Source organism: Vigna umbellata, chromosome 5 (genome assembly GCF_029865625.1).
Source record: "Vigna umbellata cultivar VRB3 chromosome 5, Vumbellata_1.0, whole genome shotgun sequence".
Taxonomy (NCBI): Eukaryota; Viridiplantae; Streptophyta; class Magnoliopsida; order Fabales; family Fabaceae; genus Vigna; species Vigna umbellata.
The window spans coordinates 50,277,766-50,300,197 of record NC_142169.1 but is presented as its reverse complement, the minus strand read 5'-3'; the positions used below and the strand labels follow the sequence as shown (position 1 = coordinate 50,300,197).

The following is a 22,432-nucleotide window of genomic DNA, read 5'->3' as shown; positions in this document are numbered from 1 at the left end:
TACTCCTCCTGATATTGTGGTATGCCTACTAGGTGGGACAGATATTTCATCCTCCAATTGAATTTAAAAATGTTTTAGGATCCGGGTGACCAAAATTGGATATGGTAAAGGAGCACCTAGCCTCAAAGCCTTCATCATCCTATGTCAGATGAGATGGGTCCAGTTTATCTGGTTTGCCGTCATTATTATCCACATTAAGAGAATATCTTCCTCGGTTGCCTGTGCAAAGTTAGAAACACGTGGAAACAAAACACGGCATATAACATAATGTAATATTCTAGTCTCAACTGTCATATATTGCCGGCTAGAATTCTACTCGTAGGAGGATTGTGTGGCAAACAAATCAATTGTCTTGTTACGTCCATATTGTATTTATCGGCCCAATCCTCAAATAATTTACCTTCAAAGTTCAACCCAACAGATGGGAGGTTGGCTATGGAAGCAAATATGTTGGGTTTGATAATCATTTTGCATTGTTCACCTTAGTTTGTCAACCATACTATCTCAAGATCATACAAATCTTGATAGTACGCACATTGCCACAATCGTATCAAATTCATTCCGGACAAACCCATCCATTCCAATCAAGAGTTTGATTGCAGATATTAAAGCTCGATTTGGATATTCTGTGTCATACAGAAAAGCTTGGATTGCTAAACAAAAGGCTCTTGTTATGGAGTTTGGAGACTGGGAAGACTCTTATAACCACATGCCGAGGTGGTTGCGTGCCGTGAAGGATGCAAATCCAGGTACAATTTTACAATGCACTGGTTCTCCAGTGGAGATTGATGGAGAAATTGACAATAATTGCTACATTATAGAAAGAGTTTTCTGGTCTTTCGGTCCTTGAATACAAGGATTCAAATACTGTAAACCAATTCTCCAAGTTGATGGTACATTTCTAACGGGTAAATATCATGGAACTTTGCTCATCACCATAGCTCAGGATGGCAATAGAAATCTTTTTCCATTGGCCTTTGTCATTGTAGAAGGTGATTGGATAGATAAAATCCAATACCCACAAGTTGATTGGATAGATAAAATCCCATTAAAAAAATGGTCTCAGGCTTTTGATGGAGGGAGAAGATATGGACATATGACCATTAATCTTGTTGAGTGCACCAACTCCATTTTAAAGGGAGCACGTTCATTACCAATATGTGCTCTCATCAGAACAACATTTGAGAGGACACAATCCTGGTTTGTTGAACGAGGATTAAAGGAGAACTATATGCTATAAGCAGGCCACCAATTTCCTGAACAAATCCCCGACATCATTAGGAAAAATCAACAACAATCCGCATTTTGTCATGTTCATCGCTACAACCGTGAAAATTCTGAATTTGATGTTCAAGAGATTTCAACACCTCACCAATATCGCCCTGTTCCACTTTCCTATAAGGTCAGGCTAAATGAATGGTGGTGTGATTGTGGTCACTTCCAGGCTACTCGTCTCCCATGTCATCATGTCATTGCCGTTTGTGCATTTTTGCATATCCCACTAAACCAAGTAATCGATCCAGTGTACAATCTTAACAACATTTTCAAGGCATATGAAGTACAATTTCACCCAATCCAAAATCAAGATTATTGGTTTGCGTATACAGGTCCAAACTTCATACCATATCCTAAAATGCGACGCAAGGCATCCGGAAGAACTTCTACAAATAGGATTCATAATGAAATGGATCAATCCAATCCAGATAAGCCAAAAAAATGCTTTTACTGCCGCAACGAAGGTCATCATAGGGGAAATTGTCCATTTCGTCATTAGTTATTTATTAATCTTACCCTTTTGTAATCCAATTGATTATTAATATATTACTATTAATATTTCTTATTAATATTTCATATCAATTTTCTTTTCTGTTTTTATTAAATTTGTCTCCATTAATTAAATAATAACCACAATTTATTTTGTCTTATAACACAAACAACACATAAAATATGTAAACAGACAATACAAATTTTCATAAACCAACCAAAACACTCTGGTAATCGATTACAACAAACTTGTAATCGCTTACCAGGGTGCTTCTTGCACACTTAAAACACTGGTAATCGATTACAAAAGTGTAGTAATCGATTACCAGTATCATTTTTGCCTACTACACTGAAGTCATGCAGGGTGGGCACGACTTCAACATTTTGTAATCGGTTACCGGATCTTGTAATCGATTACATGATCTTGTAATCGATTACAAGACCCTGAAGTCGTTTTTGGGGTGCACAACTTCACCACTGGTCAAATGAACAGTGTGAAGTCGTGTAAGGGGCCACGACTTCTTCATTTGAAGTCGTTCTGACCCCCCATGACTTCCCCATTTTGGTATTTTGAATTGAATTTACCTATTTTCGTAATATACCATTCATTTTTGCCTATTTCGGTAACAAAGCCCAGTAAGCGAAGTATATTAACAGTTTTATTTAGAGCTTTCAAAACGGGCTACCGAGCCAGACTAGACCCGGCCCACCACGGGTTGGTCACTTAGGGAGCCAACCCAATCTGGTTCATTTATTAGAGAGTCAGAAAAATTCAAACCCGGCTCGACCCACCACAGGTTGGTGGGTAAACGGGTTGACTCACTGGCTCACTTAATTACAATTTTTTAAAATAAAATAAAATTACAAACTTTCTATAATACAAATCTAAACAAATTTCACTCCCAACATGGGTGTTTAATTAATTTTGAAAATAAAGAACGTAACTAACTTTTTCAAGCAAAAATAAAATAGTAAATATTTTTTTATAAAATTAAAATCAAATTTTAATAAAATAAAATTATGTAGGTGGGTTGGTGGACCAACTCGGCCCACCACGGGTTCAACCCGCATGAGCCGGGTTTAAACGAGCCGGATTGAAATCTGACCCGCATAAAAAAAATACAATTTTTTCTAACTCAACCCGGGTCAAACCCGTGGTGGGCAGGGTTGGTTCACGGATTGTAACCCATTTCGACAGCTCTAGTTTTATTTGAAGAAATAAGGGAGGAGAATTTTGGGCCGAGATAGGTTAATGGGTTTAATAGTATGTTTATAAATTGTATTAGGGTAAATCTAGGGAAAAATATCTAATGGGCGTGAAGAGTAAAGAGAGAACTCTAACCCTAAACTTGAGGATTCCCTAAAAGCATCCGTGAGTGTGGAAACCTAGTAGTAGATCGTGCTAGAGCGAGAGAGAACGTCTTGTTTCTACATCTGTTAGCTGCACCGTGAGGGTGAGAGGAACCCTAGTGGCTTTCATTCGATCTAAGGCATTAATGGAAAGAAGGAGAAACCCTTCAACTACCGGGAACCAAACAATTTGTGAGCAACTCTAGAAGCCAGGTAAGGGGAGTAGCTAGATTTATCTTTACGTGTGGTTGTATGCTTATTATTGCTTGCTCTCACTACTTTGATGGTGGACAGTGTGGAGGTAATAGATACATATGTTAGGTGTTTTGTTTGAGACCCTAGGGAATGTTTGGGTTGTGCTCTTAGGAGTTTCGAAACCTACACCCTCTAGACAGGGTGTGTTGGGGCTGTGCCTTTGTAGTAAATGATGTGTGACGGGTTCATGGGTTCTTGGGGTATAGTTGGGTAATGTAATGAGTGAAGGAGGTTTCTGCATGGTATATATATCCTTATTGCTTTTACGTGTAAGGGGAGTCGCCAAGAATTTATCATATGGGTATAGGGATTGGGTGGTGTTGGATTTAATACTGTTGTTGATTTGGTCATGCGTAATGTTTGTGTTTTGGTTGAATGTTTTGTGCTATGGTGTAACGCTTGGGGTATTGGATGTATGTCCATTTTTCTTGAACTCTTTGATTGGTCTTGGAAGGTGAGGTGATAGTATATATGTTATACTTTTAAAATCAGTTGTTTTATGCGTGCTCTGTATGGGACCATGGGGTTCTTTTCTCTTCTTTTTACATCCATAATGAGTCACAGTTCTACACTATCTAAACTAGGGAAAGAACGGGTGAAATTATGGGATTCAGTAAGTGCAGAAGTGCTGAGGGATTTAGTGTTTAAATGAAAAAAAAATAATAATAATAAAGAGGGGAGTGAGGCTCTGCATGGGAAAGGTTACGTGATTTCAAGATTCACGAGGAAGGAAGGAGTTACGTATATTAATACTAATATAGTGTATATATATATAAAAGAAAGTGGAGGTTACGTAAGTTATATATATATATATATATATATATATATATATATATATATATATATATATATATATATATATATATATATATATATATATATATATTATATTAGGAAAATGTTATTTGACAACAAATTTTTGCCAACTATTTGACAATGCCACGTGTCGCGAAATGATTAGCTTAATTTTTAAATGGAACCGGCTTGTCCAAGAGGGCTTTTTTGGAAAGAAACAATATTCAGAAACCCTTTTTGCGGATTGAGTCTTCTTCTTTCCAAGTTTAGCACATTTGTGAACTCGGTCTCCGTTCTCTACCACTCTTTCGATTCTCCGGTGTGAGTCTTCTTCTTTCAAAGTTTTGCACTTTTGCGAAGTCGGTCTCCGCTCTCTGCCACTCTTTCGAATCTCCTGTTTGAGTCTTCTTCTTTCAAAGTTAAGCACTTTTGCGAAGTCGTTCTTCGCTCTCCACTCTTTTGAGAATCTCCGCCACTCTTTTTCGACTTTCAAAAATTATTCAGAAACACTCGTATTGTGTTTTCGCAATGTCTGAGTTCTATCATTTCCCCCTATTTGGAAGTTCGTCGGTGGTGACGTTTTGGTATTTCGTACACACCGGCGAGGTGGAAGTTGGTTTTCCGCACACACCAGCGAGGCATGGATTACTATGTTGCTACTTTACTATTGTAATGTTTTTAATACTCAAGTGCTTTATGGAAATTTAAAGTTCTCATTATGAATGTATACATCAACCTTTTGCGAATTATTGTTGATAAATACGTACTTGAATAAGTTCTGTAATAGACTTCTGAACAAAAAAATCGACTATAAAGCATTATTACTTTTGTGAATACTGGGGTGTCCAAACATGACTTTCCAGCCTCTACTCACACTTAAACACTAAAATCAAGTGAAAACCAGTGGATTTATGCCAAAAAATTAAAAATTTTGACTATGGTCACTTAGGTTACCACAACTGACTCCTCCAGTACAAGTTTTTGTACAAATCCTGGATTTTGTGTAATCGTTTACCAAGCATCAGTAAACGATTACAAGTGTATTTTTTGGTGCAGAAGTTTCAAGACTTCATCTAAGTTGTTCATCTCATAAACATTGTTTCTTTCCTCAATCATGGGGTGTCCAAACATGACTTTCCAGCCTTTACTCACACTTAAACACCAAAATCAAGTGAAAACCAGTGGATTTATGTTAAAAAATTAAAAATTTTGAATGTGGTCACCTAGATTACCACAGTTGACTCCTGTAGTACAAGTTTCTGTACAAATCCTGGATTTTGTTCGTATAATCGTTTACCAAGCATCTGTAAACGATTACAAGTGTATTTTTTGGTGCAGAAGTTTCAAGACTTCATCTAAGTTGTTCATCTCATAAACATTATTCCTTTCCTCAATCATGGGGTGCCCAAACATTACTTTACAACATCTACTCACACTTAAACACTAAAATCAAGTGAAAACTAGTGGATTTATGCCAAAAAATTAAAAATTTTGACTATGGTCACCTAGGTTACCACAACTGACTCCTCCAGTACAAGTTTCTGTACAAATCCTGGATTTTGTTCGTGTAATCGTTTACCAAGCCTCTGTAAACGATTACAAGTGTATTTTTTGGTGCAGAAGTTTCAAGACTTCATCTAAGTTGTTCATCTCATAAACATTGTTCCTTTCCTCAATCATGGGGTGCCCAAACATGACTTTCCAGCCTCTACTCACACTTAAACACCAAAATCAAGTGAAAACTAGTGGACTTATGTCAAAAAATTAAAAATTTTGACTGTGGTCACCTAGGTTATCACAGCTGACTCCTACAGTACAAGTTTCTGTACAAAGCCTGGATTTTGTTCGTGTAATCGTTTACCAATGAGTTGTAATCGATTACAAGTGTGTTTTTTGGTGCAGAAGTTCTAGGACTTCACCTAACTTCATCATGTCACAAGCATTGTTTCATTCCTCCATCAAATACATCAATACTAATCAAAGTGGCCATTTTATTCATTAACAATTCAAACAAAACCTCATTTCACAATGACAATAACAAAGGAAATTCAATTAACATTAATAATATGTACAATTTTGTATTACTTTCTCTTAACATTAAACAAAATATATTCCAAATTACAAACATTTGTCATCTATGTACAATTTTGTATTACTTTCTCTTAAGAAATCTATACAAATATCACTCATATTTTATTCTAAGAAATCGAGTGTAAGGAGTCCTAAGCACTCTGCTCTTGTAACGCCTTCGTGACCTCATCCTCACATAAGTCTTCATTGGAGGTGGATTGGTGGACATGCCTCCCGGGGAAAAAAATCCAGTGTTCATGGACGGTTCTTCACATAAAACACTCTGTCCACCATCTTCGCAATCAGTGACCGGTGCTCCTCCGTCAAATGCTGGTTCAAAGTAGAAATATACTTTGTTAAAAAGGAGTGACTAACCTTCAACTACATCAACAACAAACAAAATAACCAAAACATAAAAGCCCTAAAACAAAAACAACAAAAAACTTAATAGGGAAAACCCAAAATCCAAACCGAAAACGCAATATACAAAATGAAGGAAGAATGCATTTTCCTTGCTCGTCGAAGGACCATGGTTACCGGAACTTGCCATTTTGCACAATACACTCAACAAAGAGGACGACATTGACCAAAACAAAGAGATGTAACGAAAACACAGAAGGAGAACGACAAGGAAGAGCGACAACCACAAGGAAGAAGGAGACCGAAAACCAAAAGGGAGAGCTAGAACGAAGATGGTGAACGATAAGGAAGAAAGAGAACGGTGATTTCTAACGAAATAGGGCAAGGGGTATATTTGAAATCCCAAATTTTCTGAAGCTCTCATCAATTTCGATGTCACAATTTCAGAAATAAAAGAAAAAAAATTGGACCAATGCACTACTGACACCTGGCGTTGTTAAAAATGTGTTAAAATTTTGTTAGAATATCGAGATCCATTATATTAATATAATATAAATTTATATGTATGTATATTAAGGGTTACGTTAGAGAGAGAGGAATTGGTTTGGCTTTTGGTTTGAAATTTAAAGAATATAGGTGGGACCCACGACTTGAGTGGAGAGAAGAATGAGTTTAGAAAAATAAGTGTAATCAGTGGGTGATGTTCTTTGATTTTTGTATTTGGAGTTTCAGGTGTTAAAATATTAACCCTGTGAATGGTTTATTCTTTTTCTACTCAAACGTGGTATAAAATAAAGGAGAGTGAGGGTTCTTTCTTTTGAAATAGTAGACGCAAAGCATTTGAGAGCGAGAGTTGTGTTACGATGTTATTTAATTGAATTAAATAATAATGACAATTTGGTAGTGATGACTCTTTCGGCTGTGTGATGCGGGAAAGAAATTTTCTTCGGCCATGTGATGTGGGAAGATGATGATTTGGTATTGATGACTCTTTCGGCCGTGTGATGCGGGAAAGAACTTCTCTTCGGTTGTGTGATGCGGAAAGATTATGATGATTTGGTAGTGATTCTCTTCGGCCGTGTGATGCTGGAAGATGATGATTTCGAAGTGATGACTCTTGGCGTGTGATGCGGGAAGATGATGGTTTGATAGTGATGACTCTTCGGCCGTGTGATGCGGGAAGATGATGATTTGGGAGTGATAACTCTTTCGGCCGTGTGATGCGGGAAAGAAATTCTCTTCGGCCGTGTGATGCGGGAAGATGATGATTTGATAGTAATAAGTCTTTCAGCCGTGTGATGTTGGAAAGAAATTCTCTTCGGTCGTGTGATGCGGGAAGATGATGGTTTGATAGTATGACTCTTCGGCTGTGTGATGCGGGAAGATGATGGTTTGATAGTGATGACTCTTCGGCCGTGTGATGAGGGAAGAGATGTTTTGGTGGTCATGTTTCTTCGGTCGTGTGATGCGGGAAGAGAGTGGTTTAGTAGTAATGATTCTTCGTCCGGGTGATACGGGAAAGAGGTTCTATTTTTGTCGGGTGATTCAGAAGGAGGATGTCGTGTGACTCGTAATGAATTGGTTATGGTGATTAGATGGTGTGGTAGTGTAGAGGAAATAGACCATTGAGTTGTGATGTTAATTTTGTGATGTTATTGTTGTGATATTAATGTTGTGATGATATATGTTTATGTTTGGTTATTATTGTAGTTAATATGATTATTGTATATTGTGTGATATGATAATTTTTGGTTGCTCACCCTGAAATGTTGTGGTTGTGGTTTCCACCTACGATGATCTTACATGTACGGGAGTAGATAGCGTTGCAGATAAACACTGGATTGAAGTAGATGACGTGAGAGTTGAGATCTTTTATTTTGGGAATAATTATTTATCTATTTAAAAGTTTCTATACTTGATATTCTTATTGTAAAAGAGATTATTTGAGATTTTCGATTTGAACCGGAAACGTTTATAATTATGTTTAGCTTCCACATTTTAATCAAATAAAGTTTAATTGTATTAAAAAAAAATTTATGGAAATATTTTGCGAAAAACTTTTTACATCGTGACATTCCGAAAATCGGGGTGTTACATCCACCACCAACAAATGTGAAGGGAATCAGAAGCTTTTTAGGCCATGCTGAATTTTATGAATGATTTAATAAAGACTTCTCGAGAATTGGAAAACCATTGAGTAATCTGCTTGTTAAAGATGTACCTTTTGTGATGGATGAAGAATGTTTGAAAGCCTTTGACATCTTGGAAAGTAAATTGGTTTCGGCCCCCGTGATTGTAACTCCAGATTGGTTTTCACCCCTTGGAGGAGGATTTTGGATGCGGAAGCTCCTTTCTTCAAATTCTAGGGTTTTATCTTTCATTCTTTCATTGTTTTTCATCTAGTTCCACCAACCTCCATTGTTGTTGGGGAACTGATGTAATCCTTTGAAACTCTCATGTATTGAATTGGTTCTATATTTTATATGCTTTGCTTCATTAATTGTTAGGGTTTTTCTTCTATACTCTATGCATGCTTTGTTTAACTCAATCAATTGCATGATCATTGATGTTATCTATATGGACACATATAGGTACATCTAGAACTGAGGAAATTCTCCCAAGAGCAATATTACCTAGACATAGGGATAGGAGGATTGGTTGCCTTTAAGCTTCTGTGCGAATGTAATGCATGAATAATTGTTAGGGAGACAAGACATTGTAAACTAGTGATTAGGAGTAGGATTTCTTCACCGAGACATCGGGTTTAAGGTAAATTAGAAAGTGACATTAACATTAATGAAGAAAGATGAATTCTTGAATACATGAGAGTGGATAGGATGAGTCGGAAACCCCAACAACATAATCATTCATATTTTACATCAATCACTTTTGGATCTTTCAATCCAATTGATCAATACATGCATTGATATTTATTTTTCAGTATTTGCATCTAAACCTAAAAGCTTTTGTTTACAAGTCTAATTTAATCAAGAAGTCACATAATTGTTTAGGCCGTGAGTCCTTTGGGAAACGATACTTGGTCTTAACATTTTATTAGTACTTGATATGATTCAGTACACTTTCTGGAGTGTTAACATAGATGTGTGTAGGTGTATGGATATATGTATTATTCTGAATCCTTATTATAAGTTGATCTTTAATATATATGTATCTTTATATGACTTATTTTTTTTAGCTCACCCTTGCATATTGTGGTTGTGGTTTCCCCCTACGATGATCATATGTGTACGAGAGTAGATGTTGTAACAAATGTAGCTAAAGCGGAGTGGAGCAACGATATACATGGGAGAACTATGGGATTTTAATTTCAATGCTAATAGTTTTGTAACCAGATTCCATGAATTCTTTATAGTTACATTTCATTTATGAAGTTTTCTAAATTCAGTTATAGTAAATAAAAGTTTTTATTTAATTTGTATATTGCAATGGTATCAGAGTTAAGTTTTCAAAAGTTTATGTAAACCCAGGGTGTTTCGATAGATATTTTGTGGGACCGAGACATTGACCTTTCTGACGTATTCTCCTTGCCTCCGAACGCCTGAATTTTCGAAGTCGCTCGCTTACCTTCAATCTAAGCTGCTTGCTCCTCTAGGACCGCTCGACCTTTAGTGGGGACCGCACGGTTGCCTTCTGGACAGAGGGGAGGAGGTACCTGCAAAGGCACTCTGACACTCAAGTTAGATGTTTGTTGAAGGAGCTGTTGCTCACAAATAAATATTATGATAATTGAGTATTATGAACTCAGTAGAGCGTGAGTAGAATGTGAATGGAACGTACCTTCCTGTTAGCCCTGACCTTATATTTATAATTTACCTCATGGACCCTAAACTGACACAGGCCCAATAAAATCTAAACAAACTTACCTTAAAATTTGGTCGATTTCTCATAAATAGCATATCCAATATCTTTAACTAGATATTTTAGATTTGGTGTTGACCGAACGGTTAATAATTAGTAATCGTTCGGTAAACACAATATCTGATACATGCCTCCCAAGTCTGAGTTAATCGTTCGACTTTTATCTATGATTAACTATAGGACTTATGAGCTTGAAACAGGCCGGTCGGTTTGTGTGTAGGATGTTGTCACCTATACTGAAGAGGAAAAACAATTTGAATCTGCATGTGGTTAGAAAAATGTAGTCAACCAATTAAATAATTTTGGTTATGAAGTCGGATCACCAAATGTTTGAACACTTGAGGTCATGGAAGGCCGAGCAGTTGAGGCTGAATGGCCAAATACCTGAAGCCGAATTTCCGAATACATATGAAGGTCGAATGACCAAATACTTGAGAAGCCAAAGGGTTGAATACCTGTGAGTGAGCCTTCATCTTGGGACTGTCTTTATCGTTCGATTTATAGTCCATGGGGAACTGTATTTACCGCTCGATTTATAGTCCATGGGGGACTTTATTTTCCGTTCGGCCATGGGGGACTGTCTTTACTACTCACTTTATAGTTCATGGGGGATTGTCTTTACCGCTCAGTTTATAGTCCATGGGGACTGTCTTTATCGCTCGGTTTATAGTCCATGGGGGACTGTCTTTACCACTCAGTTTATAGTCCATGGGGGATTGTCTTTGATTTATAGTCCATGGGGAACTGTCTTTGATTTATAGTCCTGTAAGGTCGATTGGCCGAGTACCTGTGAGGCCGAATAGTCTAATAGTTAAGGCCGAAAGGCCGAATACCTGTGAGGCCGAATGACCTAATACTGACCTAATACCTGTGAGACCGAATGGCCTAATAGTTGAGGCCGAAGGGCCGAATACTTGTGAGTCCGAATGGCCTAATACCTGTGAGGCCGAATGGCCTAATACTTGTGAGGCCGAGTGACCTAATAGTTGAGGCTAAAGGGCCAAATACCTGTGAGGCCGAATGGCCTAATAGTTGAGGCCGAAGGGCCGAATACTTGTGAGGCCAAATGCCCTAATAGTTGAGGCCGAAGGGTCGAATACCTGTGAGGCCGAAGGGTCGAATACCTGTGAGGCCGAATGACCAAATTCCTGTGATGCCGAACAACCTAATACCTGCAAGGCTGAATGGCGAAATTCCTGTGAGGCCAAACGGCCTAATACTTGTGAGGCCGAATGGCCGAATTCCTATGACATGGTTGAACACTTGATGCCAAATTTGGCTAAGTGGTGAGTTCACACTAGTACAAAAACAGCGTACAAAGTCAAATATTTTGGGTCTTTCACGTCGAATTCGATAATGACGTCATATCGGGAGACGTTAAATTGACATCAAATTTTAAAAATTCGACGTTAAATTTAACGTTAAATTTTATCAATAAACGAAGTTAATCAATTTTTTATTTTTTTAATTAATTATGATCCTTTTTTACAACTCTACGAGATTTGAAAAGCAGAAAAACAACAAATTTCAGTTTTTGGTATTTTGTAAAGCATAAACTATGAATGTGTAATATAGTATCAACAACAATAACAAACAACAAACAAGTTCAATCAAACAACAACAAACAAGTTCAACCAAACAACAACAACAAACAAGTTCAACAAAAAATAACAACAAACAAGTTCAACAAATAAGTTCTTCAAAACGAAAACGAAAACTAACCTTGGTTCATCGGAATAAAGAGTTGCCACAAGTGAGAGAGAAAAAAGAATGCGCCTATGAAGGACAAGAACACGAAAATAATCGGTCAAAACAAATGAAAATCATACCTAAGTTAGTAAATTAACATGCATTTGTATCAAATGAAAGAAAGATTACATGTGATGGTCGTCAAACTTCATTCGAGAAAAGTTTAAGCAGAGAAGAGTGTCTTGCGCGCTAAGATAAAGCGAATAAATTTTCAATCTCCCGCTCAAATTTTTATTGAATTCACTAACCTTTTGACGTTTAACGCTGGGGCATTCGACGTTTTATATCCTTTTACATCGAATTACAATTCTAAACAACGTTAAATAATTGCATTTATTTACAAAAATGCAACCGGTCATATTTTTTGTACTAGTGGCATCATTGGACCCTTAATAAATCTTGAACAATATTATAATATGGAATTAAGATATTTAAATTAAATTATGTAAATTAAATAATAAAATGAATCTATATCAAAATAATTATCTGTAAAGCTGTAGAAGCTTGTTGACGTTGATGGTGAGATTGCATCCTTGTACGGTTCCTTATGGTTATAAGGGATGCCCCCCGGCCCCACGTGGGCGCCAAAATGTTTCGGTAGATATTTTGTGGGACCAAGACATTGACCTTTCTAACGTATTTTCCTTGCCTCCGAACGCCTGATTGTCGAAGTCGTTCGCTTTCCTTCAATCCGAGCCGCTCGCTCCGCTACAACCGCTCGACCTTTAGTGGGAACCACACGGTTGCCTTTTGGACAGAGGGGGGGAGGTACTTGCAAAGGCACTCTGATGCTCAAGTTAGGCGTCTGTTGAAGTAGCTGTTGCTCACAAATGAATATTATGATAATTGAGTATTATGAACTCGGTAGAGCATGAGTAGAATGTGAATGGAACGTACCTAGCAGTTGGTCTTGACCTTATATTTATAATTTACCTCATGGACCCTAAACTAACACAGGCCCAATAAAATATAAACAAACTTACCTTAAAATCCGGTCGGTTTCTCATAAACAGCATATCTAATATCTTTAACTAGATATTTTAGATTTGGTGTTGATCGAACGGTTAATAATTAGTAACCGTTCGGTAAACACAATATCCGATACAGAGGGCATCCCAAATACTAGGGTGTTACATTATTCACATGCTATTATTGTATGTTATATATGAGTAGATGATGATACAAGTGGGAGTGATGGATATTGGGTCGATAAAAGTTTTCTCTACTGATTATATATATAGTTTATATTATATATTCCTCTTCATATTAGATTAAATTTACATTTTGAGAAATAGTTTCTTTTCTATTTTGAAAAGCATTGAAGAATTATAAATGTGAACTTTATTTTTCAATGTATATTCATACTTAATACCAAGTATATAATACTCTATTTAGTGGTGGAATTATGCTAAAATAAGTTGTTACCAGTTTCTCTTATATTTTTAGAAGATTTAAATGACATTATAATTACACCAAAATCATTATAACATGCTTGAACTTTGTTCCCAATTATACCTAGACCAAGCACGCCCAATAAAATTCAAAGGGCCCATTTTCAATTGAACATATAAAAGTGTCATTGAGAATAATCAAATATACTAAGAAACAAAGTTTACTCTTCAAAGTGAATTTTAAATATCCAAAATATAAAACCAAACATAACCCAACTACTAAAGTTTGTAACAACTTTTTTCCTCTAAGACATTATCAGATATATGTTATTTATTTACTTAATTAAATTTTTAATGCTTTAAATTTAGATATTTTCAATTGAATCCCTATTAATTTTTTATATTTAGAGTGTTTTAATTTTTATATTTTTCAATTGAGTCTCATATTATCTTATTTCATCATTTTCTTAGTCTTCATATGCTATAAAAATATTAGGTTTTGTGATTAATTATAAAAAAATATTACTATTAATGTAGAACAATAAGTAACTTTTATTTTATTCAAATATTGTTTCATATTAACCATTAAATCTCACATTAAAACATGGAGATAGGAAAGTTAGATGATGATAGAATAAGATAACATTCATGCCACCCAATTAACGAAAAAAATTAAATGATAGGATTCAATTGAAAAATAAAAAAGTATAGTATCCAATAATAGACAAGAAAATGTTAATAGGACTCAATTAAAAATACATAAATTTATGAGGGACTTAAAAAGTAATTAAGTCGTGCTTTTTCCTTTTAGTGTTTCTTTCCCAATCTTACACTTCTCTAGATCATGACACTTTATGTTCTTGATATTGCTGAGTGATTCTAAGTGAAGACGAAGCTTATTAGTGTTTAATGTTGTAGTGTACCCCAATAGTTGTTTGGTTATTTAGCTTTGAGATGGTTTCATCTTCGAATTTCATATCCCTTGGGATTGTCTACATGATTAGGGACAATCATATTCCTCTAAATTATCTTCAACTATGTGGATACAGAAACGTACATTTGCTCATGTTTTCAATAATGTTTGTGGTATTGCTTTGTCACAATTACCTTATCCTTGCACTAAGGGATATATGGTTTGATGGCATACCCCTTGCCATAACCTAGGACATTAATGAAGTGTTGGAGGCATCTATAGAAGATAGGCCTAGACTCTTTCTCTTGTGCCATCTTAAGTCATCATGAAGATTTAGTAGAGTAAGAATAATTTTAGGCCTTGTATTTTGGGTCAAGTAGTTTAGATTTTATTTGGGCTTTGTATTATGAGCTAAGTAGTCTAGATTTTATTTGGGCTTGGTATTATGGGCCTAGTAGTGTAGCATTTCAATTGGGCCTTGTATTTTGGGCCAAGTAGAATAGGATTTTGACCAAACAAGTCAACAAAGGGTCAAGGCCCAAAGTTGACTATGCTTGGACCTCCAAAATGAGTGTGTTGACCAAGGGGTCAACATTTTGGCTAAGCTTGGAGAACAAAGGAAAATAATTTCGTTTTAGACATGTGGAAGCTTCCCATTGGAGAGTTTTCCTCCTAGTTAGTGGTCATGTGTCACTCTAGGAATGGAGAGTTTTTCCATAGGTAGTGGCCACATGTCACTCTCTCATTTGAGAGGATTTTTGCCACTTGTCTCCCTCCTATTGGAGAGGATTTCTCCTTGCTCTCCAAGACAACCAAGGTGGATCTTTTAGGTTAAAATTTCAGCCCATTTTGAGACACCTTAGCCTATAAATAGAGGTGTTCTCCATCATGTAATCACCTTTGATTTAGAGTAAAGTTATGCTGTCATTTTTGTGCCATACTACTCTTTTAAGGTCACCCTAGGCTAGAGCAACCCAAGTGGCCTCCTCTAGCCACCTTCCTCCAAGAGTTGGCCCAACCTCTCTTAGAGAACCACCAAACACACCTTCCATCACCATTCAAACACCCAAAACCATGAGCTATCAACACCTTTCACCACCACCAAATTCCGCAATCTTCATCCATGAACTTATGGCTTGATTTGCTTCTAGATTTGGCTTGTCCTAGTTAGAGCATTGCCATCATTTGGTATCAAGAGCCTTGGTTCTTCAAAGATCTAAGTTTTTTGGTCTTGATCCTTTGTTATTTCCTTGTTGTTTAATGCTTTCCTTACTTGTCTTGTTGTGTTTTTTTCTTTTTCATCTATCATTTTTTTTCTGGCAGTAAACTGGAACGATTTTGAAACTTAAACTGCATCTAGCCCAGTTGTCCTAAAAATAAGTAAAAATATACAAATGAAAGCCCTTTGAGTCTAGTTTTTCAACAAAAAAAGAATCACTTCATTTGGAGTTATGTGCAAAAAGTTATAAGTAAAACACGCAGCAAAGGTCAAATCTGCCAGAATGTTGTCATAGCGTTTTTCAAGTTATATTTTGTTAGTTTTGGCTACTCTTTTGTTCCTTTTCCTTTTTGAGTCATTCCTTACTTTTTTGTTGGGTCTTTTATTGATTTTATATTTGGTGCATTTCATTGATTGGGTCATTTTAAGTTTTTAATCCATCCATGTTTGTCTAGAGTCATGTGTAGTTCTTTTCTTGTCCATTTTCTCTAGTAACTTTGAAAAATCTTCAAAAAAAATATATAACTTAGTTTGCAAAACTGCACCATATACAACCATTTGAGGGTCTTATCTTTGATGTTTTGGGTTCATACTTGCCATTAGATCATTGGCAAGCTCTTAAAAAAAAATCTCTATTGATGTTTTTAGTTTTCAACTCCATTTTGATTCTAGTAGGATTCTCTTCTATTCTGTGTTTCTTGTCTTTGTGGCTTTTAAAATCCATATATCACCTCTGCTACAAGTGTGTGGTGGTCTTCTTTTGCACCTTAAAAGAGTGAAAACAAAGTGCTAAAAGCTTTTAAGCAAAAGGCCTCAAAAGAGTACTAAAGAGAGTCTAGAAAAGTACTGAAAAATATTTTGTGCTTAGACCACTACCATTGTTTTTGTGCAATCTGTTTTGGAAAGTGTTTTGCTCACTGTTTTGGGTTTTTATATTCACTTTGAAGTGGCTAAAAGTCTTGGCTATGATGTTAAAAGAGTGGCCTTAGTGCCTCATTTGCTCAAAGTTGCCAAAAGACAAGAAACACCCACTTTTCTTCTAGTAGTTTTTGTTTTGTGAATCTATTCTACACCTTTCATTAGGATTTCTTTTGAGTGCTAACCTTTGTTTATTAATCTTTAATTTCTTGCTTGCCTTCTTGGATTTCTTAGTTTTTTCATAATTAAATTCCTTTTGCAAAGCCTTTCTTGTTTTTGGACCTTTTTATTGCTTTTATCCCTTGTTTCTTCTAGCACAATTTCGGCTTTGGTTACTTTGTGTGGTGTAGGTTCTCTTTGTGAGGTGATCCAATATCTTAGAGGTAGCCTTCTAGGTGGTGGAGACCCAAAGGGAGCTTGAAGTCTAGAGTGGTAGCCAAAAAAAAAAAAGGAGAGAAACACCTTGGGAGGTAGCTTTGATTTGCTTGTAATTTTTGGCTTTGTAATCTTTCTTCTTCTTTTTTTTTCTCTTGTAACTCATGGCCTTGTTAGGTGTCTTGGGGGAGTCTTTGGTGCTCAATCTCATCTCCTAACAAGAACCTTTATTTCTTAGTAATTTTCGTTTTTTTTTAGTTGGTTGGTTGGAGGAACCAAAGTTCTTCTAACTTAATCATTAGGCCGCATAGCTAGTTTATTTGCTTTCTTTAATTGTGATAACTTAGTGTGTGTCAACTTTAATTTCATCTTTAGTTCCCTTTGAGAAATTTGGTTCAAGAGTGCTTAAGGTAAACTTTGGCTAGGAAAGACTTGGTATTTAAGAAATCCATTGTGATTCACCTCCCTTTCCTGGAAGTGAACTTAGGTGTCTTTTTCCTCCTTAAGTCTCTTAAGGATCTTTCATTGAAATTTAAGTATTTGTTTGTTGCATTGCATATTTTTGAAAACCTTTAAGGATTTCTAAGACTAATTTCTATGAAATTGGAAGTGACTCTAGTGAGGATGTAAAACCCACTTTGAAAAATTTAGCAAAAGAGCTAAAGTCACTTAAAATTTGGCAAAGGCAAGAAACCCTTCTCAAAGAAAAAGAAAGAATTGAAAGAGAAAAGTATCTTGCTAAGTTAGAAGAAGAACTTAGAGTCCTTAATGAGAAACAACAAAAAGCCAAAGAGGAAATAAAGAGAAGTAGGATTCATACAAGGAGGAGTTCTAAAACTCCAACTCAACTCACACACCATGAGGTAGATCGTACGCTTGCAAACCAATACTATCAACCTCACCCACATAGAATTCATGATAGAGAGAACACTCCAAGAGAGATTAAAGTAGACCTCCCCCATTTCCATGGTAAAGAAGATGTTGAGGCATACTTAGATTGGGAGATGAAAGTTGAACAACTCTTTAAGTGTCATCAAGTGAGTGAGGGGAGAAAGGTCACATTGGCCACATTGAGTTTCCAAGGGAATGCCATGTATTGGTGGATCTCCCTTGTGAGAGAGAGAAGACTATCTAATTTTCCCCAAGTCACCTATTGGAATGACTTGAAAAGTGCCATAAGAAGAAGGCACATTCCCTCATACTATCATAGGGAGCTAATGGACAAACTCCAAAGACTCTAACAAAGAGCATTGAGCATTGTTGACAAATTTATGAACACTGAAAAACGGCACCACAAACTTGTTTTTCCCTCGACAAGTGTGACCGAATCGTAGCAAGTAATAATCTTGGAAAGACCAAGTATCGTTTCCCAAGAGACTCAAGGCCTAGACACTTATGTGATTAGTTAATTAATTAAGACTTGATAACAAACTATTATAGGTTTAGAATGCAAAATACTGAAAAGTAAACATGAATGCATGTGATGATCAATGGCAAGGAGAAACAAAAGCATGAATTGAATTATATGGATGAATATGTTGTTGGGGTTTATCAAGTTAATCTTTTCCACTCTCTTGTATTTAGGAATTCATCAATCTTTTCATTAATGTTAATGCCACTTTCTAAATTACTTTAAACCCGATCTCTCGACGAAGAAAGCCTAATCATAATCACTAGTTTACAATCTCTTGTCTCCCTAACAATTAATCATGCATTAGAGTGAACAGAAGCTTAAAGGCAACCAACTATCATACTCCTATCTCTAGGTTGGTAATATACTGTTGGGAGAGATTCCCCAAATCTAGACTTCCCCGTACGTCTCCGTATCGACAAAATCAATAATCATGACATCGAATGAGTTAAACTATGCATGCTTTGAGCAAAGAAGAAAAACCCTAACTATTAATGAAAGAAAGCATGTATCATATAACTGATCTTGAAGAACAAATTCCATACAAGAGAGTTTCTAAAGATTTACATTGATTCCCCAACAACAATAAAAGTTTAGTTCTCCATCATCATGGAAGAACTAGATGAATAATGGAATGAAAGAGATTGAAAAACCCGACAAAGAGAAGTGGAGAGTTGTCACCATCTCCAGTTCTACCCTCAAGGGGTCAAAAGTGTGTTTCTGCTTCCTCCTAGCCAAAGATCCAAACCCTAAAACGTCCTAGAACTTATATACTATTCTAAAAAATACAGAAAATCAAGGCCAAGCCCAAAATAATACCGCTCAGGGGGAAAACGCCCCTCAGCGGTACTAGTGCACCACGGTTCTTCCCCTCAGCTGCAAAGTTGCCCCTCAGCGGTTCTAACGCAATTTGGTAATTGGCATTGAGGGGGAAAATGCCCCTCAGCGGTACTGTCGCTCAGGGGGAAAATGCCTTTGAGGGGTGTTTTCGGCTTTCACTTCTTTTGCACTGTTTGTGTCCTTTTTTTATTCCTTCTCTTTCCCTTTTCACTTCTTTCATCAATTTCATCTAAAAACCTGATAAAACAAGACAATCAAGCATAAAACATGTCCAACTCTATTATTTCCAAGAATTCAACAAAATCATGAGTTCAAGCTAATTTCTAAGGCATAAAGGTTGTAATTAAAGTCAATTTTAGGTATAAAAATAACAGTTTTTCAACTGTTATCAAGCATTGAGAGCTATAGGCAAAATATGGAGCTCTACATGTTGAGGGCGGGAATTAGGGAGGAAGAAGAGACCACCATCTCTAGGTTTCTAAGTGGTCTTAATCTTGAGATTAGGGATATAGTGGAATTGTTGCCCTACCAAGACTTAAATGACTTCGTACAAATTTGCATTAAGGTAGAGCAACAACTCTTAAGAAAAAGTTTGAAAGCTTTCCACTCTAACTCTAGTGTTAAGAAAGACTACAAGAGGGAGGGTAAGCAAGTGGTAGAAGAAGAACCCTATAGGAATCTAGGGAGGGAGAAGAGAGAAGAGAAAGAAAAAGAAAGGCCAAGGGTGGGAACATCATCTCACACTCACACTAGTGAAATTAAGTGTTTCAAGTGTCTTGGTAGAGGTCACATTGCATCACAATGCCCCACCAAAAAGACCATGATCTTAAGGGGTATTGATTTATATAGTAGCCAAGATGAGGAAAGTGATAGTGAGAGTGAGAGAAGTGGTGCAAAGAAAGAAGAAGAAAGCCCAAGTGAGGATGCCCATCCTTGTGAGGGAGAACTTCTTATGTTAAGAAGGGTTCTCCATAATCAACCTAGTTCACAAGAGCACACACAAAAAGATAACATCTTCCACACTAGATGTAAAATCTTAGACAAAACATGTTCCCTTGTTGTGGATAGTGGCTCATGTTCAAATTGTTGTAGCACTAGGTTGGTTAACAAGCTTGGATTAGCTGCTTTTCCTCATCCTCAATCTTATAAACTCCAATGGATCAATGAGGACAAGGAATTAGAAGTTAATCAACAAGTGATGGTCAAGCTATCCATAGGGAATTATGAAGATAGTGTGCTATGTGATATAGTACCTATGGATGCTTATCACATTTTATTAGGAAGGCCTTGGCTTTTTGATAGAGAATCTCTACATAATGGCCACACCAATGAAATAACCATCACTCACAATAAAAAGAAGTTTGTACTTCATCCTCTCACACCTTCTCAAGTGGAAGAGGATCAAGCACAAATGACAAAGAAAATGGAAAAAGAAAGAGAAAAATAAGAAGGTAAAAAGAAAATAAAAGACACCTTTTGTTCTAAGTGTCAAAGCATGGTGCACAAGTCTCAAGAATGCCCCAACAAGAAAATTATGATGTTAAGGGCCAAAAGCTTGAGTAAAAGTGTAAAGGTCTCCTTGCCATCTTCCTCTAAAAGCATGGCAAGAAAAGATCTAAAGCATCATTGTGTAGGAAATAAAATTTTCAAGAAAAATGTTCCTTCTTTTCAAGACCTTAATCATTCACTTGATTTAAGGTGTATCTTTATTGGGAGCTACATCCTTCACATACTCTCTATTATAACACTTGTTCTAACTTGTGTTATAAAATAGGTATTTGACTCTGGTGGAAAACTAAGGAAGAATTGAAGATTATGAAGAAAAGGAAGTTGCCTTTAGCCTATGTTGAAGATTTGAGGGCAAATCCTTTTCGGAGGGAGGGGATGATGGCATACCCCTTGCCATAACCTAGGACATTAATGAAGTGTTGGAGGCATCTATGGAAGATGGGCCTAGACTCTTTCTCTTAGGCCATCTTAAGTCATTGTTGACAAATTTATGAACACCGAAAAACGACACCACAAACTTGTTTTACCCTCGGCAAGTGTGACCGAATCGAAGCAAGTAATATATCTTGGTAAGACCAAGTATCGTTTCAAAAGAGAATCAAGGCCTAGAGATCTATGTGATTAATCAATTAATTAAGACTTGAAAAGAAACAAAGTATTTTGTGTTTAGAATGCAAAAGACAGAAAATTAAATATGAATGCATATGAATATGATCAATGACAAAAAGAAACAAATATGTGAGTTGAATTGTATGGATGAATATGTTGTTGGGGTTTATCAAGTAAATCTTTTCCACTCTCTTGTATTTAGGAATTCATCAATCTTTTCATTAATGTTAATGTCACTTTCTAATTTACTTTAAACCCGATCTCTCGGCGAAGAAAGCCTAATCATAATTACTAGTTTACAATCTCTTGTCTCCCTAGCAATCAATCATGCATTATAGTGAACAGAAGCTTAAAGGCAACCAACTATCATACTCCTATCTCTAGGTTGGTAATATACTTTTGGGAAAGATTCCCCAAATCTAGACTTCCCCGTACGTCTCCGTATCGACAAAATCAATAATCATGACATCGAATGAGTTAAACTATGCATGCTATGAGTAAAGAGGAAAAACCCTAACTATTAATGAAAAGAAAGCATGTATCATATATATGATCTTGAAGAACAAAATTCCATACAAGAGAGTTTCTAAAGATTTACATTGATTCCCCAACAACAAGAAGTTTAGTTCTCCATCGTCATGGAAGAACTAGATGAACAATGGAATGAAAGAATGGAAGAGATAGAAAAACCCGGGAAAGAGAAGAGGAGAGTCGTCACCATCTCCCAATCTACCCCCAAGGGGTGAAAAGTGTGTTTCTGCTTCCTCCCAGCCAAAGATACAAACCCTAAGACATCTGGGTCTTTAAATAGGACATTAAAATAATAGAAAACGAGTCCAGGCCCAAACAGATCATAAATTCACATAAAACTGGCCCAAACTCGCTCTGGTTGACTTTTTCAGCATTCTGGTTGACTGGTTGACTTTTCTGGTTGACTGATTGACTTTTCTGCATTCTGGTTGAATTTTCTGCATTCTGTTGACTTTTCTGCACTGCAACTCCTTGATTTTCAATCCTTCTTCCAA

At 36.4% G+C, this 22,432-nt stretch overlaps 1 pseudogene; it reads left to right on the top strand.

Annotated features, from left to right (window-relative positions):
- Positions 1–673: 673 nt before the first annotated feature.
- On the top strand, positions 674–20,736 carry LOC148198533 (uncharacterized; annotated as a pseudogene).
- The last annotated feature ends 1,696 nt before the right edge of the window (positions 20,737–22,432 follow it).